Genomic DNA, 27920 nt, shown 5'->3' on the forward strand with positions numbered 1-27920 from the left:
TGTTGAGATGGTAAGCTCAACACGTGCGAGCATTGATGATGGACTACCTAGCTAGATGGGTCCGCACATCTACACTTAGCACATTAGTGGTCATTATGATCCTCACATCGCCACTAACTTATCAGTGATTATATTTATTTTGTTGCACCTGCCTACAACTAGCATTGTTATAGCACCATAAACAATTAGTAGAGTCAGCTTTACAGTGTTTGACTTAGTAGGCCACTTTCCTTTATGTTGTGCCTTATCTATACTTTGTGTGCATTGTATTGTGTATGGAAGAAGAAGAAGAAATTATAAAGAAAAAATTTTCGTCTCCTTCTCTCTTCTTGTGTCATTGAGTGAGCTTCCTATTATGTGTATGGTGTGTGTTTGGCGTAGCAGCTCAAGCAAGTTCCCCTACCATGAGATTATTGACATAGTATTAGAGCAGCACCATTAAGAGAGGCTATTTTAAAGGTTGAAGTCAAGTAGAAGAAGCAAGGATTTGAGAAACCAATAAATGGGTAAGAAGCTCTCCCATACTTCCAGTCTTTCTCTTGGATAGTGCATATGGAGGCAATGGAATTAACAGGGCAAAGTGAAAATCTCAGATTGCTGTGAGATTTGGTATATGAGCAGGGCACTATATATTATGAAAATCATTCCTTTAGGGCTTTTACACTACTTTTTTGGGAATTTCAAAAGGCTCTATTTCAGAGCTGCAAGGTTGCGGACAACAGTTTCAAGGTATACTAGGATTTCGGCGGTATTGACCAAAAGTGGGTGCACATATTGCAGATTTTGAATTTATAAATTTTAAGGTGTTTGCTAGGAAGCAAGCAAACATAGTTTTTATCTATAAACAAATTACATATTACATATTTTAATATATTAAATATAAAAAAAGAATTTTTTTTCCGCCCCACGGTGGCATATGGTGCTGGCGTGTGTGAGGGGGGATGGAGGAGCCAGCAAGCTCCTCGCTGGAGCTTGCTTGGCTCCCTCGCCATGCAGCCTGACAAGTAAGGGGGGGAGGATTCCCTCCCCTCCCCTATTTAAAGAGGGAGGGCTGCTCGAGAAGAGAGGAAAAAGGCTGGGATTATCGGGTTTTGCCATGAGGAGGTCGTGAGGCTATTGTGACGGCGACTCTGGGAGGTCCATTGTGTGGAGGAAGGGAGAGGGTGAACGGTGCTGCTGCATTGTGTGGAGGGAAGGAGGAGGGAGCTACGTCGCGACATCTACCCCGAGCCCAAATGCCGCCTGCTATTGTGAGGGTTGGCCGCCGTCGTCAAGCTCCTGTTCGCCACGTGCTGCATGCCCTAAGCCTTAGAAGCTTCTAAGGGGGTTAATTAAGTCCCCTTTCACCCCCCTTATATTCCTTTTAACCTTTTCAACCCCCCCCCCTCATAACTCTTTTTTACACAACCCCCCAAGCCTTTTTTTTAATCCCGCGTGTCCCCATTACTTCTTTCTTTCCCCCCTGGACCCCAAATCCAAACCATCATCATGGGCCCTGGATGTTGTCTCGTGAGGAATAGAGAGGAATAAGGTGGGGGAAGATAAAGAAGAGAAAGAGAGGAGTGAAGGAGGAAGAGTAAAGTGAAATAGGATGGGAGAAGATAAAGAAGAGAAAGAGAGGAGGGAAGGAGAAAGAGTAGGGTGAAGGAAGGAATAGAGATGGAAAAGATAAAGAAAAGTAAGAGAGGAGTAAAAGAGGAAGAGTAGAGAAGGAATAGAGGGAGGTAGAAGGAAAAAAAAAGAGGGAAAAAGAGGAGTGAAGGAGGAGGAGTGGGGAAGGAGAAGAAAAAGGTAGAGGAAGTGCAAGGGAAGAGAATAATTTCCTTCTATACTTTTACCCCAAGCCAAAGTTCTCCAAAGGTTCATGTGGTTGCAAAACCACATGCATCCATAAACTTTTTGCCAAGTATAGACCCTATAGGGCCTTCTTAGGCTTTGTAAATATTTCCCTCTCCGAAGAATCTAAGAATCTAAAAGTCCTATCATTCCTTCTCATGATCAACCATTCAAACAGCACCTTGCCTCGAAAGAGAGTCGGTGGAAATCCAGAAGAAAGAGTAAAAGCTACCTTCACATTCGAACTGCGATGCCGCCTAAGAAAGTCCAAGGAGTAGTTGTGGGAGGGTCCTCTCCCGGTATCCATGTGGATATCTCACCCCAAAACCAGGTTTTCTTCTTGGTTTTAAATTGGTTTTAAGTCAATCATGCAAAGAGAAATTGTTAGGGATAGGATATATTTGTCCGAGTTATTTATAATGAAGGAGTTTAGCTTATTTGAATAGATGATAATGTATAGAACATAGTTTCATTCGAATTGCATCATACATTATAAAGAATTACGAGCAAGATCATCTACTTATTATAGTAGTATATTTCAGTTAATTCCTGAAGGTATAAAAGCTGCATCTCGCACCATTAACCCTATTCCTTTAGCAACGATTCATCATGAAATTCATGAAAGGTTTTTTTTCTCGTTACTCAAATTACTAGGAAGTTATCATTGCTAACTGCATTTCTTAGCAAGGAAAATATTATTATTTGGCATGAGTTCGTTTGCAATGAAAAAGGAAGGTTAAATTGAATTCATCGACTGAAAAATCAATTATCACAAGGATAACAAATCGTGATGAGGTGATCAATATTACCTTCCAAAAGATAACTAAACCTCTAAACTTAGAAATACCATGTTGAAGAGAAAAATACGCCTCGGAAATGATTTAAAGACCAAAGAAACGTTTATACCTTAACCACTTGACTTCTTTCCTTATTGTAGTGTCAATAAATTCGTAATGATAAAGGACTAGGGTTTGTCCCTGAGGTTCTTAAAAAGAAACCCTAGGTTCGACATACGTCAGCTTAAAGAAACTTAAACGAATTATTTCAACGCAGGACTTGCGCAGCAAGTACGAAGTCATGTAGTCTTGTGACTGGTTCACAAGACGCAAGGGTAAAAAACCTCAACAAGGATGGCAGATCCTTACGCAAGTTATCTTGCAAAAGGACGTATTCGTGGATATCCTTCTAAATAAGAAAAGTTATAAACTGGAAACTAAAGTATCTAATGAACTTTAGGGTTGACCAAGTTGGGTTAATAAGGTACGCCCTAACCCGAACTATAAAGGATCTCTCCAAGTTACAAGACACCTTGGGAACGAGTGTTGATACACTCAAAAGGAAAGAATAATTCCTTAGCAGTTTGCCAAACAACACGGTCGATTTAATGGAAATGTTTGTGCTTGCTAGAGATTTTTGAGCACTGTTTGAATTATGAATTACAAATTAAATGAATACCTATACTTCAGGTTGAAGGCCTGAAGGGAGAGGCAGTTTCAGTTTTCATGTCATCAATTTTAGGAAATATATCAAAGTAGGATTCCATCTTAGAGGTCCATTCCTCTAAATCATATGGTGAAGATGACTGACCATTAAATTTGGCTAGAACAATCTTGTCCTTTAGCTCTCTTTTATGGAATGGTTGCTGTCCCAAAATAGGTTGATCATGAATACCATGTATGGAACCCCCAAATTGAGACGAAAATCTCCCAATAGGTGACTGAGAACTACTATGCAATCTTCATGTCGGTAGAGGACCCCTAGGAATTTGAGTATTCAGCCCAAAATCTTGAGAGTTAGCTCCATTCAAACTGCCCAAATAGTCATCATGCCATTGTGAAGCCTCACCTACTTCATATTGGCTATTTGGGATGCCTCTTCTTCCAATAATCCCATGAACATGACCATTTTAGTTAGATGGCTGAAGTGGGACTGAAGGCTTACTTTTTGAATAAGCTTTCTCCTTAGCTTCTTTAGATCCCATTTTCATTTGCATCCATTGGGAGAATTGTGCCATAATTTGAGCATTAGATGCCACCAACTTATCAATAGAAGCCTTTTTTTGAGTCATTGAATCCACTAACTTCTCAATGAAAGACTTCGTTTGATCAGTAGACAAAACCATTTGCTTCATTCTTGATAATATGGCCTCATGACGTTCCCTATGTCTTTGTTCATGGACGCACAAGGTATTATTGAGTATAATAACTTCCCCTTGTTGTTGAGGCTCTTCAGGGCTCTCTTGAGGTGCATTATCCAACATGGAATCCTTGATTTGCTAAGCATAATCTTCATGGACCTTATTTTTACCCTTATGTCTTATTATAATAGTGCATTCTTGTAGTACCCCCTGTCAGAAAAATGGCTATAAATTTTGCTAGGGAACTCCAATTTCAAAAAAATTTAGTCCAAATCGAAGCCAAGAATTCCCTCTTTGAGATGAGCTATAGCACGCTATAACATATTTAGGATAAGAAATTCTGCAACTCGATTTCTGAGTCTGATCTGTCCAGGATTGCACATTGTTTTAACCTGTAAGTGCCCTATTTTGACCTTGTAAGGCAAGATAATAACCCCAAATGGTTACCAAACCTTGTAGAAGGCTAGATAGGACCTATGGGTACCTTGTAGTACATGCACCTGTACTTCACTAATGAAAGGTGTACCTGTAACAACCTGTAAATACCCTGTAGTGCCTTGTAAAATCCCTGTTTTACCCTATTTTGAACTTGAAGATACTTGAGCCTTTGGAAAGTCTTCAATCTTCGATTCTCCACTCATTATACCTGTGTGACGGATAAAATGGCATGACAGGCTCCCTACACGGGCTCCGAATCACCGGGAGGTGGGCAAAGTTCCCCCCGGGTCGGTTGGTTGTATCCCTTTGGGATCTTTGATAGTGAGGGAGGGTCACCTCTCTTTTGTCCCACTATCTCCCTCGGCATCCGCCTTTTTCCTCGGTGGGTATATCAACATGGCAGTAGCTTGCTAATCTAATCAATCAACATGAAATGCATTTCTAAAATATTCATTCATGCCCTTTCATGGTGTGCAGATCGGTCGCAGAATGCTCGCGTAGTGAATCCCGGAAGGTCCCAAGAAACAATGAACTCTACCTTTTTGCACAGAAAACAATGTAAAAGCATGCACGACAAGAGGCAAGAGACAAATTGGGTTCAATCTCTCCCATGCCTTGTGTGAGCGCTTCACAAAGCATGTATTTTATGTATATTTCAATCTTCATGCTCAATAATAGCCCAATTTACAAAAATATGGCAAGCTTTTAGCTTTTGAGTTTGCTTTCTACAAAAATAGGAAAATAAAGCTAATGGACGATGCCCATAGAGTCTGGCACGCCCAATCTCAATGTCCAAATAGAAATAACATATCCGTGCCCATAGGCGCATACAAAATAATAATCAATAATCAATGTCTCAATAGACATAACAAAATATAGGCGTGGCGCCTATCAAAATATAATCCAAAGGTCGAATACTCGCTAAACTCCAATGCTTTCCTCCGCCACTGCTGCTATCTCTACACATCAACTGAAGCATTCACAATCGTTAGTAAAATAATACAATTAAACCGACAAAAGTGAATACCTAGCAGTCTTCAGCTACATAAATAAATCAACTGGTTAGAAATAAATTCTAACCTTAATTTATTACGAGTGCGCACTCTAAACTCATAAACGTTTATTAATTTAATATGCATTTTGCGGAATCACCCGCTATGGAATCACCCACGTACACACTAAATTAATGAAACGCCCGAAAAGGATAGGCGTCCCCTTCAACTTCTCACACAAAGAATCCTCTTTGTGTATGAGCCCCGGTCATCTAAGTTTACGGAATCCACCGTAAAACCCTCACGGAATCCACCGTGGAATATGCCTCCTGGCATCATACCCCCGGGGTGGGATAGCAATTGACCTCAATTGCTATTAGCTCAATGTGGAGCTAACAGAGTGGGGAAAACATTTAAGTCTCTAGCGTGCATTCATTGTGCTTCCTCTACAGGATGGTTCTTAAATTTTACTAAATATCTAGAATACCTTCGGCTAGTTCTAGTGGTCATGTAGTCAGTGTCTATGATGGCTTCTGGTTCAAGTATTTCAGTCTCTTCCTCTAATAAAGGTGGGTTTTCATAAACAGGGTGGATAGGTAATTGGCCTCTAAATGGTCTCAATAAACTAATGTGGAATGTATTGTGAATTTTCCAATGAGATGGCAATTCTAACTTGAATGCATTATCATTAATCTTATGAATGATTCTAAATGGTCCATAGAATCTAGGAGCTAATTTGACAACTGGATGTCTATCTACACTTTGTAGTCTACGCTTTTCTATTCTAAGCCAAACATAATCATCAACTTTGAAATTCATGGCTTGTCTTTTCTTGTTGGCTTGTTTGGTATATGATTGTTGGGCTTTAGCAATCATATCCTTAACCTCATCAAAAATACTATTATGCATAGTAGCAATATCATCAGCACTCTGAATTCTATTAGACAAAGATGCAACAGGTGTAGATAATCTATATCCATAAATGACTTCAAAAGGTGCTTTCTTTGTAGATGTGTGCGGTGTATTGTTATATGCAAACTGTAATAAATGCAAATGAGTATCCCATGTCTGAGGTTTAGAGATAGTATATGCACGTAAAAGATCTAGAATGGTGCTATTTGTGGCTTCTGTTTGTCCATTTGTTTCTAGATGAAATGCAGATGAGAAATCAATCTTTGTGCCTAGATTTGCAAACAGTATAATCCAAAAATTGTTACAAAATCTAGAATCACGATCTGAAATAATCACTTTTGGCAATCCATGGTTAGTAAAAACAATTTTTAAAAATAACTGTGCTGCTTATGATGCTGTCAAAGTTTTCTTACATGCAATGAAATATGCTTGTTTACTAAATCTATCTACAATTGTCCAAATCATGTCATGGTTAGATTTAGTATTTGGTAAACCAGTAATGAAATCCATAGATATATGTTCCCAAGGTTTAGATGGAATAGACAAAGGCATTAATAATCCATACTGTTTACCATGATGTCTCTTTATTCTTTGACAAATCAAACATTCAGAAACGAAATTAGATACATCTGCATCCATATGCGGCCAATAAAAATCTTCAGTTAACATGCGTAATGTAGATATGATACCTCTATGACCTTGATATGGGGGACAATGAATTTCATTCAAAACAAAAGATCGGAACGGAATAGTAACACATAGTCTCTTTTCAAAAAACATAAATCCATCATTATATGACAATGAATCAACAGGAATAAAATTATTTTGAACTAATTTTTGCCAATCAGAATGAAAAGTAATATCCTGGTGATATGTATCTTTCATAGCAATCAAAGAATCAAAAGATATGATAGAAATATTATGAATTGCAGGTCTTCTACTCAATGCATCAGCAACTACATTTTCTTTTCCAGGTTGGTATTGAATGATAGGATGAAAACTTTGAATGAAGGAAGCCCATTTGATATGACAGTCAGAAATTTGGGGTTGGCTAAGTAGATGTCTAATGCTTTGTTGGTTGGTCTTTATCATGAATTCTGAACCCATTAAATAATGCTTCCACTGTTTTAATGCTTATACAACTGCTAATAGTTCTTTGTGATAAGTGAAATATTTGAGCTCAGAGGGTTTCAGCTTAGAACTAGAATATGCTATTGGATGATTGTTTTGCATTAGTACGGCTCCTATTCCTGATCCGCTAGCATCGGTCACAACTAGAAAGAATGGTCAATTAAAGTCAGGCAATTGTAGAACAAGGGCATTAGTTAATGCACGTTTCAGTAAGTCAAAGGATTTCTGCTGAGTTTCAGTCCATTGATAAACAATTCCTTTCTTGAGAAGTTTTGTTAATGGTAAAGCAAGTAATGAAAAATTACGTATAAACTTCCTATAGAAACTAGCAAGACCAAGGAATGAGCATAATTCATGCACATTTTTAGGAACATGCCAATGCAATATTGCATCAATTTTCTTAGGATCAACTTGAATTCCTTCTTTTGATACAATATGACCTAAATATTCTATTTCTATCTTAAAGAATTCACTCTTTTCAGGATTTGCAAACAATTGATTTTCTTTCAGTAATTGAAAAACTAATGATAAATGCTCATAATGCTCTTTTTCACTTTGATTAAACACCAAAATATCATCAAAGAAAACAATCACACAATACTGATATTTTAGAAAGATACGGTTCATCATTCTACTGAAAGTAGCTGGTGCATTAGTCAATCCGAATGGCATGACTAAGAATTCGTAATGGCCAAACTGTATATGTCAGATCTATCTAGCCTCACCTGATGATATCCAGACTTAAGGTCAATTTTACTAAATATAGAAGATCCTTGCAGTTTGTCCATAAGGTCATCAACTCTAGGTATAGGATACCTATTCTTTACAGTGATCTTATTTAATGCTCGGTAGTCAATACACATACGATAGGTATTATTCTTTTTCTTGACTAAGAGTACAGGTGCACCGAATGGAGAACTGCTAGGTCGAATTAAGCCTCTATTTAGTAATTCTTCAACTTGACTCTGGATTTCTTTTTGCTCTATTTGATTGTGCCTATATGGTGCTTTGCAAGGTGGTTGTGTGCCAAGAATTAAATCAATCTTATGGTTTTCTGGACGTGAAGGAGGTAAACCTGGTGGTAGGTCTTCTGCAAAACAGTCCTTAAAATATGCAAGAAATTCCTAATGCCTGGGGTGCATATGATTTTCCTTTGCGTGCAATTCATTCACCCAAATGAGATATGATTTAGTATTCTTGCGTAGTGCACGTTTTGCTTGAGTATGCGAAAGCAGGGGAAAAATACTAGATGCATGCATACTATATAATGTAATAGATTTTCCTTGAAAATTAATATTCATTGTGTGCGTGGAGTAATCTATATTTGGATTATGCTGGTGTCTCCAAGGCATTCCTAAAATAATATCGCTTGACTGTAATGGGACAACTAAGAAATTTCTTCTTTCAATGTATGCACCAATTTGAATCTCTAAATTTTGTACTTCTTGTGTGCCATTGTACCTAGTGCCTAAAAATGTAGCTTTTATGCGATAAAGCGTAGGTACTGTATGTAATTTCAATTCCTTTACTAATTTTGCTGAAATAAAGTCATGAGTACTACCATCATCATGCAAAATAGTTCTTTCCTTTCCATGCACCATACATTTTATAGTCAACAATGAATGTGGAGTAGGCATACCTGGTATAGTGTCGGAAGTAGTAATAGGATCATCCTCATCTTCAGTGAAATCCGGCATATCCTCATGCTCGTCTTCGTCCATGGCTCCAAGATAGTTGATATGTGTTGGTGGCTTCTTTGAATGACAATTTGTTGCGAGATGCCCCGGCTGGTGACACTTGTAGCATACTATTGGTTTGGCTTTGGTCACATTATTTGCAATGGCTGGAAGTCTAGGTACATTTGGATTTGCTTGTGGAATAGGCTTTGGATTTGGATTGACATTAGAGGGTAATGCAGGTGGTTTAGCCCAATTCTTGCGGAAAGATGGTGATGAGAAACGACCTGGATTAAACCTTCTAAAATTGGAATTGAATTGTTTAGATCCATAATTACCGTTGGCTTGGAATTGTTGTGGTCGTCTGTCTCTTCCGTGTAACTTATCTTCAGTGTCGTGTGCTAAGGAGATGGCGTCTTCAAGGGTAGCAGGCTTGAACATGTTCACTTCAGCATAGTAATGTCCAAGAAGTCCAGACATATACTTCCGCTTATGTGTCGTCTCTGGTACGTCTTCAAGCATACGTAGCTGTAGGAGTGCATTCCAAAAACGCTCTGTATACTGTGGAATAGGCTCACGATCCCGTTGTTGAAGTAAATCCCATTGCTTGATAGCCTTCTCATGAAATTGCGGTGGAAGGAAATTCTGCATGAACTTCTTCTTGAAATCTTCCCAAGTAGCAGGACATTCTATGCTCTTGCGGACTACAGTCCACCAAAGTGATGCTCTGTCTATCAGATGATTAGTAACACACTTGATTTTATCTTTTTCTCGATAAGTTTCCTCATGGAAATAGTCATCAAACTGGCTAATAAATGATAAAACAGTCTTTCCTTCTCGTATGCCATTGAAAGTGCGAAACTTGAAACTTCGTTTACTTATCTTGGATTCCTTGCGAATGGTTTATGCTTCAAGAGTGGCGTCGATGGTACGTCGAATCAAATCTTCAGCTTGAGGTTCTTCTTTGTCGGTGGATGCTCTTTGTAGTTTTGTCAGACAACAGCTTGCAATGCTTGCCTAGCCCTTCGCTCTTCTTCCAATTGTAGCATGATTAGATCCAGCTTTTGTTCCATGGTAGGCTCAGGTAAGTCGTCTTCAACCATAGGATCATCCATATGTGGGGTAGTCATCCTGTAAAACTCAATAAACCTTTCTCACTCAAAATTAGGTTAGTGGGATGAGCGTAGCTCAAATTTGGGGTTACAAGGCTATGTATTTTTGGGTATTTCTTTGTCAATTTTCAGAAAATCTGCAATATTTCCTTCTTCGTTTGCTGAAAGTACTTCAACGAACTTGTAGATAGGTAGAACACCTTGCCATGAACAACTTTCCAGTTCAGAGTTTTTGCATAGGAACAAGTCTCTAGGAGTTTTAAGCACTAGTCAGTACTGACTCCAGTTGACTAGTCTGACTTGCAGATTTGCAGACTTAGCAGACTTACAGAGTTGCTGACTTGCTGAACTTAGGCCGACTTGCAGAACTTACAGAACTTGATTCCACTTGACTTACTGAACTTGACTTTTGCAGTGCAGGACCTGGAGTTTGTCAACTTGTTTGCCCTGTGTGACTTGCAGAAAGCTTAAAGCTTTAATTGATTTAAGAGATTAAGCTTAATAGCTTAATGGAGTAACAGGCGACGTCAAATTTCGTGGGGGGCCTGTTTTTGCCCGTGCGGAAAAATCGGAGGCATCTTCTGACATAACGATGAGAATTTATGGAGTTCCAAGCTTCTAAGCTTAAGATTAAGCTTTGATGAAGTAATTAACTTGAATATGAGGAAAGCTTATCTCTGTTTTCAACGACTTGATGAAGGAGATGAATACGTGGTCCTTCGCCTGCAGAGCTTGGTCCTTCGCGATCTGACAGTAGAAACAGGGATTCTTGATCGCCAGAAGTCTGCCTGTATCGACAGTTCGCGATGAGATTGACTGTAGAGCCCGTTTGTTCCTGGAGCTCCGCCTTCGCCCGAGATTGGTAGCGATTGGAAGCTCTTGATCTCAGCTCTGCTCTAATACCACTGGTGCGCAGATCGGTCGCAGAATGCTCGCGTAGTGAATCCCGGAAGGTCCCCAAGAACAATGAACTCTACCTTTTTGCACAAAAAACAATGTAAAAGCATGCACGACAAGAGGCAAGAGACAAATTGGGTTCAATCTCTCCCATGCCTTGTGTGAGCGCTTCACAAAGCATGTATTTTATGTATATTTCAATCTTCATGCTCAATAATAGCCCAATTTACAAAAATATGACAAGCTTTTAGCTTTTGAGTTTGCTTTCTACAAAAATAGGAAAATAAAGCTAATGGACGGTGCCCATAGAGTCTGGCACACCAATCTCAATGTCCAAATAGAAATAACATATCCGTGCCCATAGGCGCATACAAAATAATAATCAATAATCAATGTCTCAATAGATATAACAAAATATAGGCGTGGCGCCTATCAAAATATAATCCAAAGGTCGAATACTCGCTAAACTCCAATGCTTTCCTCCGCCACTGCTGCTATCTCTACACATCAACTGAAGCATTCACAATCGTTAGTAAAATAATACAATTAAACCGACAAAAGTGAATACCTAGCAGTCTTTAGCTACATAAATAAATCAACTGGTTAGAAATAAATCCTAACCTTAATTTATTACGAGTGCGCACTCTAAACTCATAAACGTTTATTAATTGAATATGCATTTTGCGAAATCACCCGCTATGGAATCACCCACGTTCACACTAAATTAATGAAACGCCCGAAAAGGATAGGCGTCCCCATCAACTTCTCGCACAAAGAATCCTCTTTGTGTATGAGCCCCGGTCATCTAAGTTTACGGAATCCACCGTAAAACCCTCAAGGAATCCACCGTGGAATATGCCTCCTGGCATCATTTCATGAGATGCAATTGAATGAAATCTTGAAAGTTTGGATAGGGGAAGGGTCTTACCAATGCAATTTAGTGACTCACTAATTGCTAGTACTTACCCTTTTACAATATTTCAACTTGGGTAAAAGAATTTAACCAATCAATGGATTAGAGTGAGAAAATTCATCAATCAATATATTCAATCGATTGGATTCAAGTATTATGCTGGAAATTTCAGATTGAAGCTTCTAATTCACTGATTAGAACTAACATGTATAGAGCAAACAGTGCATTACGTGAATGGATTGATTCAAGTAAGGGTTGACTGAAATTCGATGAATATTATTCAATTCTTTAATCTCTCAATCAAATGGATTAAGCTCAGCCAATGGATTAATGAGAGAGATTAAGAATTAAAGAAGAGTACCTTTGACATGGTTGATGATGACTTGATCAATCTTCATATGCTTGATAAAGCCTCCAGTGGTCCAATGTTGCTAAAATAATCTTCAAGACTTGTGTATTCAATGCTTAAGAACAATCTTGAAGCTTCAAATGCTTGAGCTTGAAGCATTAAACCTATTTCCCCCAAATTTTGGCTCCATGGAAGCTCTTGAGCTTCAATCTTTGACCATTCATGCTTAATCCTTGCAATTTGTTGAAGAATCCTTATTACTGAAATGATCCCATGGACTGAAAAGGTGAAGAATCTTCAAGAAATTGTTGAGAAGTGAAAGCTTGGGCTGAAGCTTTCATGGCTGCCCATGGACTGTTCATGTAGGGCACAAGAGAGTGAAAGGATGAAGAATATAGCCCCATTTTGGAGTCTACACATTAGGGAGTTGAAGAAATCACTGCCAAAGACCATTTAGAAGCACCATTGCTGAAGATTGGTTAAAGATTGATGAAGAACAGGGCTAGAAAAATCAGCGCAAATTTTAGGTTGTTATCTTGCATACGTGGCTGATCTTCTAGTCCATGAAATGGTATGCAATCTGTTGCATTTGCTGCCTAGAATGCCATTATACAAGCCATTGTTGAAGGAGAGCAATGATCAATGAATAAGGAGAAGATCTTAGTTGGAAAACTCCATGGAAGCTTGGCCAAAGCTTGGAGAAAGAGAAAAGGAAGACCTCTTTTGAAAAGTAACCACAATTTAACCCCAAACTAAGCCCGGTTAACTCTCCTTTACCCTAGTTACCTCCAATTTTGCATGAAGTTTGATGATGACCTGCCACTTTAGCCATCATCCGCGATATCTGACCTTGGAAATCTCCAGATGTAGTCTCTTACTAATTGTAGATGGTCTACAACACTCCACTAATCACTGTCTTGTACAATACTTGTCTGAAATTGATTTTGATGGAGGAAAATAGGACTGAAAAATAGAAGGAAAATGGATCAAAGACTAATGCTTTGATACCACTTGTCAGAGAGTGAACTAGGGAGAGAGAAAGAGGAGAGAGAAGACTGCAGGAAGAGAGAGAAGAAGAGTGACGAGGAGAGAGAAAGACTAGATTTGGAGAGAAAAAGACAGGAAAGAGAGAGAAGCCATGGAAGCTGTTAGCAAGATGGGAGAAAAGGACAATAATTGTATTAATGTGTCAAAAAGGTGTGAAAATTTACATGTCCTCTCCTTTTATACCAATGCCAGTGTGACATGGCATAGTATCGATATTATTTTACACTAAGTCCTTATTCCCAACTTCTTACATCAGAATTCTCTTGTATTGGGCGAGGAGAAGGAACTGAAGGTGGAGGTTGGGTATGAATAGAAGTAGAATAAAAAACATGAACTTGGCTTGGAGGAGGTGTAAAGGTAATCATCTTCTGGAGAAAAGCCCCATAAGGGACATTGCTAAGTTAGCCTTTTTGAACTCGTTAGAAATATTAGTCTATCTTAGTCAAAAGGAATATTGCCTAATCAAACTTGACACTCTAAAAGATTTTGATAGAAATAGTAAAGAGTTCCTTTGACATGCACTTGGGTGTAGGCTTGCTAGGTCCTATAAGAATTGGCATAATTGCTTCCATACTAAAGAAAAGATACAAGCCATTTACATCCCATGAACTGGTAATGTCTTTCTTAGGCACTAATGGGGTAGAAGTCTCCTTTTGAAGAAGAGCAATAATCTCCTTCATCTACTAAATTATAGTTACTACTAGACATAGGGGAATTAGGGAGGGGTAAAAACAAAGCCTCATTAACATGCTAGAAGATAAGTAGAAATTGCAGCCGTATACCAAGCTTAAATGTTTTTTTTAAGATTGCAAAAAGAAATATTAGAGCTTGGAATCGACAAGTAGAAATGTGAGGGTGACAAAGTGACAAAGATCAGCTCAACAAATACAATCAGCTTCGATAGCAAGGAACAATCGTGAACTGGTAGTGGGATATGCTAAATCGTTATCAATGGGGGAGGTGCTATTCAAACTACATAGGAAAATCCACACATATGCACAAACCAAGAAGAGAAGGAAATTTTGTACTAAAACATAAAAACCACTCCTAAGCTAAAATCAAGGAAAAGGACAAGATGGATAGGGCTAGATCAAGCAACCCCCAAATAATCCACATCCTACGTAACAATTTTGACATGATCTACACATATATGTGAGAGAAAGCACATAAATAAAATAAAAGATCAATCATACCACAATCTTGACATTGAGTAGAACAATACACATGACAACAATCTCACAATAGGACCACATTGGACTGACAACTAGAGTAGACAAGGACTAATAACACCAAACTTTGACTGATAATCCCATCCTTATAAGCACATTTTCTTTGTCTATGGTACAAGTAGTAAGTGGGTGAAGGATATATGGATTCCTTATTTGAGCTAAACAATTATATAGCTATTTATTTTAATTTATCGTGTTAATGCATAGTGAATTGGATTTTGTAACCCAACCTCACTTATAATTTGACTTGACAAGGGTAGCTAAAATGTAGTTCATTTTTACAATTACATGATCTTTAGTGCAAAGTGCATGCATACATGATGATAGGAGTTTATTGTAATTACAATTTAATGTATCTATAGTATGTAAGTGTGTGCACATGTGGTAGTAGATAGGTATTCATTTTAATTTAAAAATTAGGTGGGATTATATTATAATATACATGTGCAATGACGGGGGTTTCTTTTACAAATTAACGGGTTGGGTTGATTCTAATTGCAATTCATAAATTACATTGTGTTCATTTTGTGATGCACTGGTTGTGTAATATTTATTTATGATTTAGTTGTGTCTTATGGTAGAGATAGAGGAGGAAAAGAAAAATAGCATGGCAATGTGTGGGACACCTCGGAGTTCTAATGGCATGAACAACAAAAGAAACGTGACTCCTTGACTCCCACATTATCCAAAGTCCACAGAAAAATAAACACATACGTAACTAGCAATAAGTCATCCTCCTATGAAATAATAAATTAAAAGACTAGCTAACACAAATGCCCAAAATAAAAAATGATGTGAGAGCATATATATGATTGTGTATTTATAAGTTTTTTTCCCTTATATCTTTGTAGTTTTGATATTTTTTTATTTTATTTGATTTAATTGAGGATTTTGATGTGTTTTTTGTTGGTATTGTTGTTTTTTATTTTTTTTAAACTCGAATATTTTTATCTATATAAACTTTTCCATTTATATGTTGTTGTTTTCTATGTTGCATTATTTGTGTTGATTTATTTGTGGATTTTTATGTTTTTGTATGATTTTTTTGGATTTTTTATCGATTTCTATTATGTTTTTAGATTTTTTTTAAATTTTTATTGTTAATTTTTTCTCATGGTTTTTGTTGAGGATTCATGAAGGAAGATGACATAGCAAGGACTCATATGTTCACTCTTTTATTGTAATAATGAAATTTATTGGTAAGATGCATCATCATCATCCTTTCGTAGGAAGGGTAGAACAAGGCGAAAATGGCCACTACTAACGAAACTCTTATTTTGCTTGATCTCATTTCTATAAATCTTTTGCATGCTTCATGAACCATTAATCAACCCAAAGGGTACCATTTTCATTTCATCTTATAATATAAGATCTTCAACTTCTAAGGCTTCTAGAAATTGATCTTCATTTGTATCCTCTTGTGTTTGGGCAGATCTTCCTCATCACTATTAGAATCTTCATCTTTACTTTCATCATGTTTTTCTTTTGATTTGGTCTATGTATCTATAGTAGTAGGGGCTTTAAATAGGCTCTTATTACCTCTTCTGCTTCTATATCTGGCTCTATTACGACCATGTAACAAGGAGAACAATATATCCATGCTTCTATCTCACTATCAAAATTGATTTCAGAAGTCATTCTTGTTTCAAACAGGAGATATTCACCCATTGATAATGAATTTGCTTCTTTTGGGAGGTGGCTTATAGCTTGGGGAGTCCACTAGGGTTTATTGTATGGTACCACCTAAGTGTAAGGGAGGGGGGTTATTTAAGGGAAGAAAGGTACATTTTATAAGGTAAGGTCCCTTAAATAGGGGGTAGATAAGGGGTATTTTCATATATTTCTTGCACTTAGGTAACATCTCCTTATTACTACTAGTGAATCCCTCGTGGCTTAAAGTGCCTATTGTTAAAGACTATGCTTCAAGTTTCTTTGGAAATATTTGCTTGATATCATCTTCTTCCATTGATATTCCATTTGCTTGATATCATCTTTAAGTTTCTTCGAAAAATTTTGCTTGATATCATGGGGGATTCACTAGTAGTAATAAGGAGACATCACCTGCAAGAAATATATGAAAATACCCCTTATCTACCCCCTATTTATGGGAACTTGCCTTACAAAATGTACCTTCCTTCCCTTAAATAACCCCCCTCCCTTACACTCACGTGGTACTACGGTAAATCCTAGTGGATCCCCTGGGCTTGATATCATCTTCTTCCATTGATATTCCATCTGCTACTTTGTTAGAAGAGTGATATGAGAATTCTATGAAGGTGGATCCATATGCTCTCTACAAACCATAGAGCTTCAACACCACTTTCTTAGGTCCCCTACACCTAGGGTGAGGGTTCCTTTGAACCGATCAGTCCTTGCTCGTGCTTCAAATAGCCATAGTCTTCAAAAACAAGGGATAATAGGTCCCATAAGAGTTTGGCTTCACCTAAGTACACCATCCAATAATCTCTTCCTACAACTATGGTCCTGACATAAGAAAGGATGCCTAAAGGCTTGATTTTTCTTTGATCCACCAACGTGATGAGCCGTCAAGTTGGTTGCATCCCCTGTAGATCAATATCTTTCATTGTTATATCCATCATAATATTCACTAAGAAACCTCTGTCTATCAATGCATGTGTGGTGAAGCATCCTTCTATCCAAATGTTAGTCTCTACAATACTCGGATCTAGAAAGCATTACCACATCTACTTCTTTCACAAGCCTTGGAGCCTTATTAATTTTGGTAGTAGTTGTAGGGTGGGGAATCCTTAGACGATGTTTTCTTATAAGAATGCTTTTGAATTTCTTCCTACAACTGGGAGAAAATATCAATTATTATTAGCATGTCAAATTAGGATGGAATGTATCCAGGTCTTTCACCAAGTCATACTCTTTTATGGGATCTAAAGACTTCTCTAACCGATTGGGAAATGGGGCAATGTCCACATTGGTTTTTCCTCTTTTTTTTATTATGCATGGCTTCATAACCACATCTTCTATTACTCGAGGTACATCCATCTCTTTCATCTCTTGGATGATTGATCCTTCATCCTAGGCTATCTTTATATCCTTTTGTGGCACTGAAGTGATTTGTACTGTACTATCTTGTATTGTACTGCTTTGTGGTTCTATTAGGAGCTCAGAACTTGATAGCTTTTATATGGGATACATTTTCTTTTGGAACCGTTAGTTCTCTTTTCTTGGCTCCTATTATTTCAACTACTTTCAATTCTACCAAATTGGAAGCATGTTCTTAATTTTTAGTGATTTTTTGTAATATTAGACAATAGACGCTAGACTGGGATAGTCTTTAGTAGTGTAACCTCCTTTATATATGTTAGACTTCAAGCTCATCTTTCTGTCTTTGGTATGATTGTACCCGACACTTGAGTTGTTCAAATGTAATACGTGATGTGGACATTAAATAAGTTGATGCTTAGAATTTAGTTTTTTGGTGTGAATGGTCCTTGAGACCTTAGGTTGTAAAACAATCATTTGAGTTATGGGTAAAATATATAATGGAAGATACATGAGAGAGCATGCAGCTTCTCACAGTGTTAGCTTCAACCTCTCTCTCTGACTTTTATCATGGTATCAGAGCCATGAATGGGTTCGTTGTAGGATGGCATTGGTGGACCAGAACCTAAAGCTTGAAGACAAGTTTATGAAAGCTTGTTGGGGGGCATTCCAAGGCCTCTGTGAGCACTATAGTGTTGCTCATGACCATCATCATCATCAAGAACAAGAAGAAGAAGCTACTGGCCTAGACAGTGTGTTTGCGCTTGCTGAGGCAGTCCTCTTTCCTGCCTACAAATCAGAGATTAAGAGCTTGTTGGAGTGCTCTACTGCTTGTGCACACACCTTTAGAAGGTGTTGAAGGAATATAATAAGAAAATGCTTTATGTTGAGCTCATCATTGGGCTATATGAACAATTTTGTAGAGTTAGAATGAGGTCTGAACTATTGTACATTGACTGGACATCATGTACTTAGTCATGCTTGACACACTAAAGCTCTTTGACATGTACTTTGGCAACAACTGAAGCTTGGCCATACACTAAAAGTCATATCTATTGGTTTGAATGCCTTGGAGTTGAAGATTACTAATCAAATGCACTCAGATATGAAGCATTTTACTTGGTTGAAAACTGTCAAATTTGACCTTAATATAAGAAAACCTAAGGTATTGACAATTTGGGTTAACAGGGTATAAACCCTAACCCAAGGATAAAGGGTAAACAAGAAATTTAGCTTACAAGACCCTTGGGATCTTGCCAAGTCGCGATTGATCCTGGATCGAATGCTGGATGTATTCGGAGAAAAGGATTCACACCTTAGTAGTTGGTTCTATAAACAACCACTGGAGTGCTTGTGTTTGTACACTTAGGAGCACTGTTTGTTCTTCTTTGCTCAAGGAACTAATGCTCCAGGTTGAAAGCCTGGAGCAAGAGGCACCATCACTTACCCCCAACTGTTTGCCTGACCCTATCCAAGGGGGTTGTTAGCCGCACCAGGTACATGGACCGAACCCACCGTGAGAGGTCTCTCCGTGGGTGCTACTTGGAGCAGGAGGATGCTTGGGGGCCAGGGGGGCTCTAGTAGTAAATCCCTTGCCTCCAGGTCCTACACAAGAGGACAATGTGACTCGGGATGGGATCTTGAGGCCGGCGTACTAGTCAACAGGTGGAAACTTGGAATAGCGATTCTTGAGGATTGCTGGAATTGTCTTCGTGCGGATTATGGATTAGCCTTCGGGCTGGATTATATAATGTATTCCAAATACTGATAAATAAAGATTAAATGTTGAAAAGGAACTTGCTTGACATTGTTTTTCTATGTCAGTGTCTAAGTTATGTGAAGGAACCAGTGATTAATTGGTTAATTAAGGAAGCTATTTTTTTCTTGTCAAAGTAAATGTGGTAGGTAATTAGATAACTAAAGCAACCTGAGGAAAGTGTAGTGGATGTGACCATGGGTCCATCCTATGGAAGGGTGGTCCCGGTTGGTCGGAAACTTTTCTCAAAGGAATTGACAGCAAGGTAACGATGACCTAGAATCTAGAAAGCTAGAGTCCCGATTTATATTGTTTTAGGGGAACTGAATGGGACTATGCCTTACGGGCAGAGAGGTCAAGCTTCGCATCCCTCTCGTTTTCCATTCTCCTTGAATCAAGTACAGTATAAATCCGCTTCGACCCTAATGTTTCTGCGTGAACTAGTTTGCTAGCTACCTTCTAGGAACTTGACCATTAGGGAAACCCTGATTCAGTTTGGTCCTAAGTGGAAACGGTCGGAATGCTTTTGCTTCGTAGCAGAATCGGGAAGACCTAGATCGCAAACCCCGTGACATTCCTTGGGAGTGCCAGGCAACGCTTTCTAGACTCTCTTCCCGATGGGCTGCTAAGATGTGTCCTGCAACAAGTGGTAAGGGGGACACGTGACAGTTGGTATCAGAGCGAGCCAACGAGGATCTATTATTTACAAGGGAACTTAATGAGGAGAAGTAGAGAAAATGTTGCTGTTAAGAATATTTCCTTACTTACTTATCGATGCTGGCCTGCAGAGTCACGAAGCATGGAACAAATTCTATGTGTTCTAGGTTATGTTTATGACCGCAATGCGTGCTTTGGATTATCGACGAAGGCTAGGTATGATGAATATCCTGAACCGTATCTACAATCCTTCACCCCTGTACGTGGAACGGAGATGGACGGGTGATTCAGGAAATTATTACATAGCTTCCCATCGACTTGCATACCTTCGGACCAACTTGAAGAGAATCAAGTGGATGGAGGACTTAAAGATCATGAAGCTGCTCGTCTTTGTCGAGGCTCACGCAAACGCAACCCTACATGTCGGCAGTCAAAAGGTCAAGTAGAACAAGTATGTGTACGAGGAAGTGACTCAAATAATCCCTGCCGACAAAATCAAGGTATTAGGACATTATGAGAAGAACGGGTATCAAAGGAAAGGGTAGAAGCAACGGTGCAGAGACCAAGGGATCTCGGAAGGGTCAATTACTTGGAGAAGCTTAAAAGAGCTGTGCGAGGGAGATATCTACCACGTACCTACCGCACGTAGAAGATGAACGAGTTCTATGAACTGAAGTAGCTTGGTCTATCCCTTTATGCTTACTATTCAAAATTCGTCTCTCTCTTAAAGTACACGCCACAAATGGATATGACACAATAGGTGTCAAAGTTTTGTGCCGGATTAAACCCACCCATAAACACCCGCCTGGAATCAATGCACCCAACAGACCTTCAGGGTGCACTCATTCGAGCTGCACCGATAATACAAGAGGTGCAAACCAAGCCAAGAAATAACAGGACTCGGTCTTACAGGGATCAAAACAAGGGAGTGTATAGGTCTTAGACCAAGAGAGCGCAAGGCCAAAACCAGGGACAAAGGAAGAAAGCTAGGGCGAATGCTACCAACAACTTCGTTCCTATCCAAGGTAATGGCCACAATCTCCATTGCTTTCATTGCAATGAGCCCGGTCGCTTTAAAAGGCAATGTCCCAAGCTTAGCACAGGACAACGTTAAGGACCATTCCAAGGAGTCTCCCATGGACAAGGAGCCACCGTCAGGGCCAAAGGGAAAATCTCTAGTGTTGCCAACAAAGAGTTGGGTGATGAAGAAGATCCAACCATGGAAGCTGACATTGAGAGGGCAACGGTTCATGTTGCTCTTCACAAGAAAGGCCCGAACCGCCAATTCTCGGTGATTCAAACACCATCAGATTATCAAGGTAAAAACTTCAAAACCTTGATTGATTGTGGTAGTACACATTCCTTCATTTCACTAGTTTGTGCAAGAAGGTTAGGAATAGTCACAACAGATGCACCTACCTTAATTGTGGAATTAGCAAATGGTCGTGAGGTCTCTTGTACCAAGCAAACTACTAAGGTGAAAATTCTACTAGGTGGAAAGTCGACTTCGGTCAGATTCAGGGTAATGAACCTAGGTGTCCACGAATGTTTGCTCAGTATGGATTGGCTAATACCCAATGATGCCCACATTCACTGTGGTAAGGCCCAAGTTTCCTTTCGAAACTCTAAAGGGGAACTAGTCACTACTCAAGGAGAGGCTGGGAAGCCAAAAATCCAGCTGGCAAAAGCAACACTGATAATAAAAGGAGTTAGGAAGGGGCTACCTGTCTATTTGATTAAGCTAAATAAGATAGATCAAAATTAGGAACCTAGGGAAGAACCTTCATGGTTAAAGGAATATGCAGACGTATTTCTTGAAGAGCTAACAGAACTTCCTCCTCAAAGGGAAGTCGATCACGAAATCAGGCTGGCACCAGGAGCTGCACCAATCGCAAAGAGACCATATAGGATGTCTATTCTGGAAGCGATTGAGCTGAAGGAGCAACTCAAGAAACTGTTAGACCAAGGCTACATGCAACTCAAGCAACTCAAGCAACTATTAGACCAAGGCTATATCCATCCTAGCAATTCACCATGGGAAGCTCCAGTGTTGTTCCAAAAGAAGAAAGATGGAATGCTTTGGCTATGCATTGACTACAGAGGGTTGAATCAATCAACCATTAAAAACAAATACCCCATTCCAAGAATAGATGAACTTCTTGACCATCTTCAAGGTGCGAATATCTTCTCTAAGATAGATCTCAGGTCTGGATATTATTAGATAAGGATCAAGGAAGAAGATATTCCAAAGACGGCATTCAACACAAGGTATGGACACTTTGAATTCCTAGTCATGTCATTTGGGCTAACAAATGCTCCTGCTACCTTCAATAGGCTAATGTAGGATATCTTTAGGCCCTATCTTGATGACTTCGTATTCGTCTTCTTTGACGATACCCTGGTCTACTCCAAACAGGAAGAAGATCATGAACCCTAGCTTCGCATTATTCTTGAAACAATGAGAGCACACAAGCTTTATGCCAAGAAGAAGAAGTGTGCATTTTTCAAACGACAGATTGAATATCTGGGATTCATTGTATCAGTAGAAGGTATTTCAATAGATCGAGATGTTCTAGAATGGACAACTCCAACAACTGTCAAAGAAATACGTAGTTTTCTTGGATTGATAGGATGGTACAGGGTCTTTATAAAAAACTATGCATTGATTGCAGCGCCTTTGATTAATCTACTAAAGAAGCAAGTATCAATTGTATGGTCACCTGTTGAACAGTCTAGCTTTGAAAAACTAAAGCAAAGCTTGGTATCAGCACCCATCTGAAACTTCCGGATCTTAGTAAGAAGTTTGAAGTAATAACTGATGCTAGCATACTTGCCTTAGGATGTGTACTTATGTAAGAAGGTCATCCTATAGCATACTCTTCAAGGAAATTGAAGAGCCATGAAAGGAACTATGCTACCCATGATCTTGAGTTGTTGGCTGTCATCCATGCTCTCAAACTTTGGAGGCACTACTTTTTGGATAACAAATTTACCGTAGTGACAAACCACAAAAGTCTTAAATGGATTTTTACCCAGAATGAGCTCAATATGAGGCAACGTTGATGGATTGAAGTACTAGAAGAATATGACTTTGAAATCAAATACCGGCCTGGAAAGGAGAATGTAGTTGTTGATGCACTCAGTCGCAAGGCATTTCTGAAATCTCTGATTTTGCAAGATCCATCAACAGCAAGATCTCTAGCCACAAAGGTATCCATGACAAACAACCCAATTCTTGAGCTAGCTAAAGAAGAGGCATGCCATGACCCAACCTATCAGAGATTGCTAAGGGAGATCCCCATCAAGGATCAAGACCCGAAGCTACAAACCAAGTATCAAGAATTCTCTATCAATAGTGGACTTGCCTACTATAGGACGAGGTTATGTATTCCAGAAAGCCAATTACTCAAGTCGAAGATACTTTGGGAAGCCCATGACTCCCCTTCTCGGGACATCCTGGCTATGCCAAGACCCTCAATGCGGTCAGAAAGAGCTATTATTGGGATAGGCTTAAAGGTGTCGTTCTCAAATATGTCATAGAATGCTTGTCTTGCCAACGCATTAAGGCCGAACATGTCAAAATGCCAGGGAAATTGCAACCACTTGACATTCCCCAAATGAAATGGGAATTCATTAGTATGGACTTTGTTGTTGGCCGGCCTCAAGTTCAAGGAGGATACAACTCCATTATGGTTATGGTGGATATGCTCACCAAGGTTGCACATCTTATCCCTGTTAAGACAAAATATAAAGCCTCGGACATTGCGAGGTTATTCATCAAGGAGATTTTCAAATTTCATGGGTTACCCAGAAGAATCATTAGTGATCGTGACTCTCTCTTCACCTCACACTTCTGGAGGGCTATCTTCGAGGCCATTGGGACTCAACTTTGTTTTAGTACAACTTACCACCCCCAAACCAATGGTCAAACGGAACGAGTCAACCAAGTCATTGAAAATATGCTTAGGGTACACTGTTGCCGCGAACCCAAAAAGTGAATCCAATATTTGCCACTAGTTGAGTTTGCCTACAATGCTTCTTACCAAACAAAGCATTCAGATGACTCCTTTTCAAGCATTGTATAGACATGATTGTCGTAGTCCTTTAAACTTTTCGGATCTAACCTTGAGGGTTGAAGCTTCAAAGAAGATGCTGGAAGACATGGATGACCAAATCAAGTCAATAATATAGGACATCCAAGCTGCCAAGGACAGACAAAAGGCTTACGTGGACTTGAAACGGCAAGACAGATCCTTCATTGAAGGTGACATGGTCTTCATTCGCGTACGTCCAAAGAAGAGTTCCCTATCCTTGGGTGAATGCAAAAAGCTAAGTCCAAGGTATTGTGGACCCTACAAGATTCTCAAGTGCCTAGGGCCTAATGCTTACAGACTGCAACTCCCTGAAAACCTAAAAGTTCATAATGTATTTCATATTAGCCTACTAAAAAAGTATGTACCTAACCCTAGTCACGTGCTTGATGATCAACAAGTTGTAATGCCTAGCCAAGGAGTCCTTGAGCTACGGATTGACAAGATCTTACATGTTAGGGAGAGGCATTTGAGATCCAGAATGTTGAGAGAATACCTCGTCCAATGGAAAGATTATCCCGAAGAGGATGCCACTTGGATGGATGAAAGTACTCTCAACCAACAATACCCCCAGTTCTTCTCGAGATGAGGATATCTCGATTCCTCTAAGGGGGAGAGAATGTAATATTTCCGCTACGAAATATTCAAGATCCTAAATCTCGCGCAAAAGTGGTTCAAAATAATCTCCCACAATGATAAATGTTGGTGGCTAAGTGCTCCCTCTGCACGCATTAATAAACTCTAGCTCCGTGTCGTGTATGGAAGACCATGGCTAAAAACCCCTAGCCCACACGGAAACACCCCTTCAAGGGGGGAAAAAAGGAGATAATTGATACATTTTTGGCAAATTTTTTAATTATTAACCTCTCCCCTTCAGCCGTTGCATGGCGGGGGAGAGGGAGTGTGACAGGAGTGGGTGTGGAATAGGAGAGCATGGGGGGAGGAGGCGTGCCACTAGCCATGTGTGTGGCTATTCCCTCCCCCCTCTACCTATATGACCTCCCCCCTCTCAAGCTTGAGGGAGGGAGAGAAGGGAGTTGTGCTCTCCGCACTGCTGCCGCATGAGGGTCTGCCGCCACCATCCGCCTGCTTTACCGCAGGCTGCCGCGGCCAGGCTGTGCCATCATTGTCATCACCATCGCCATTATCATCATAATCATCATCCTCTTCATCTCCTTTGTCGTCATCCTCATCATCTTCCCAATCCTTTTTATCCTCCACGTCATTCTTCCTCTGTGAGAAGCATTAGAAGCTTCTATTGGAAGTTTCTAATAAAGCTTCCTTAGACCTTGTTCTCCCCGTGCCTCATTTTTTTTTAAAGAACCGCGACTATAAGACCCAAATTCTTGCACGGAAGAAGGGATCTCGAACAGAGTATCTTCGAAGCGCGAAACTGAACCAGGTAGATTTTGTTGAGTCGAGATCTACGCCCTCGATGGCTCCTAAGCAAAAGTCGCAAGGCGCACACGTGGGAGCTTCCACCTCGAATACACGAGTGGACAATACCCCGAGTCCTAATGCCCAGGTTCCGTTAAATAGTCCCGCATGAAAAGAATGCATTAAGCATGTTTAAATCTCATAGGCAAGTTTAAACACATTGGAAAATTTATTGATCGCCGATTTACAAGATTTACTTACATGTCGTGCATTTGAAATTGCTTGCACTTCCATGGTCAAGTTGCAATCCTAAACGCATGATGCATAAGTAAAGAGACGGAATTGTGCAAAGGAATCTTGCTTCACCTCACAAAGGATAGGACATATAACTTGTAATGCATTTATGTAATTAATTCTTGGTTGTGTCTTGCGATTAAGGTATTCATAGACAAACATTAAATGATGGTCCGAATAGTTGCTAAAGGAAGGATTAATTTAATGATGAACCTATGGTATTCGCTCATGCATGGAGTCCTTTTATCAAAGTTTGAATGCATATTCAATATAAATATTAAAGCTTTGACTTCATTGCATCAACGTAGGATTGATACGAGTTAGCTCTGAATGTCAATCACTATAGTTTAGGGCAAGGAAAAGAATGATCTCTAGGTTGCATAAAAAGCAAGAGGTCTATGATTTGAGGTTGCATACTCGCATGGAATGATGCATCTCACCTATCTCTTCAGTTACTTACATCATTTAGAAGAAAGTACTTGCAAATTTAGAAGAATGTAATTGCATCTTTAATATAAACATCACCTCTTATCCTAAGACAATTAAACCACCTGTAATTGTGTAACTCACATGGGAATCACAAAGGTACGATTAGATTGTAAATTACGCTCACCTCCAAGTGCTAGGTAGGCTTAAGTTACGTCAAAATTCTGCCTAGTATCGCACTTAGGTTGCCGACCTAATGTCTTTGATCCCAAAGATCCTACCCACATTCACAGAATGTTAGGGTTAGCTAGACGCTCGTGCAAGATTGATCTAGGGTTCTTACCCTAATAATCGGATGATCACATGCTAGATTTTCACAAGGAAAATTAGGAACCCTAGGGCCAAAGCGTTATCGGCCTAGAAGGATTAGGGATTGGATTGGGTCAATAGGACTCCCAAACCCTATATCTCTTCTAACAGTATGTGGCATGTAGTCCTTGTTAACTATAACATCCCGCTATGGCTTTCTATGAAGAAATGATACCTAATCCTTAGCTTGTACTCTAAGAGATACCACCCCCATGGGTATACCAGATGTACAGGGGTCTCCTGGTTGTGCCCAAGAGCGCAGTCGTAGGTGGGAGAGAACACACCTTAGATATACACCATAGGGTTATAAATACCTTGTAGATGATAGGACAAAAGCTGTGATCATAAATTATGACGGGAGGAGGGTGATGTCTCATATAAGAGAGTTGTGCCAACAAGTTTTTTGGCACAACGTCTTGGACCATTTGAAGAACATACCCACACGGGGAGCAAGGACTACAAAGTAGCATCCTTGCATGACGGGTTTTTGGTACCCACCGTGACAAAGAGGTTTTTCACTAGGTGGATGATGAAGTGCATGCACACATACATGTCACACAAACCATGGGATGCATGCAAGGCACTTAAGAGTGGTGCCTCAAAGCCCAAGTGGCTAGACGCAGATGACTAGTGGAGACTCAAGGAGAAGGCTTTAGATTCTCTAGGATATTGGCAACAGCAGGTACGATAGGGAGGGCATGACTGAAGGCAAGGGTGGTCTATTATCTTGGAAGTGGTAGCCACATGACTTATTTGGAGTATTTTCTAAGTTTTTCTTTCGTTCTTCTCGCTTTCTTATTTGCAATATCACTTGTACTAACAATTGTGTTTCTAACAATCATATTCTATTTTCTTTGCAGCACTCCATTACAAACCACAATTCCACCGACCTAAAGACTCGATATGCAAAGAGACACAGTCTCACTGCATTGATAGATAGACTATATGCAAGTGGCAACCCAATAAGTCACTCATCTTTCTTATCTGTGGTTACTATTTTCTTTTTAGATGCATTATGTATGATGGATTGATGTGTAATTGCTCATTTGGCAGAGTCCGTTTGATGCTCCTTTGCATCGGGACGAGCTTTCAAATGGCGAGGATCTATAGCTTGCACTTAGATTTGTGGAGCGTACATCCTCTTCCTTTTTGGTCATATGATTTATGCAGGCATCTTCTATGTACTGTGTTGTTATCATCCTTTGTATCTTGCAATAATTCCATGAGTTTTCATCAGTGATCGTGTACTTATTCTTTATATCA

The sequence above is a fragment of the Lygodium microphyllum genome, chromosome 24 (genome assembly GCF_053477565.2).
Source record: "Lygodium microphyllum isolate KBCC chromosome 24, Lygodium_microphyllum_v1.1.10, whole genome shotgun sequence".
In the NCBI taxonomy this organism is placed as follows: Eukaryota; Viridiplantae; Streptophyta; class Polypodiopsida; order Schizaeales; family Lygodiaceae; genus Lygodium; species Lygodium microphyllum.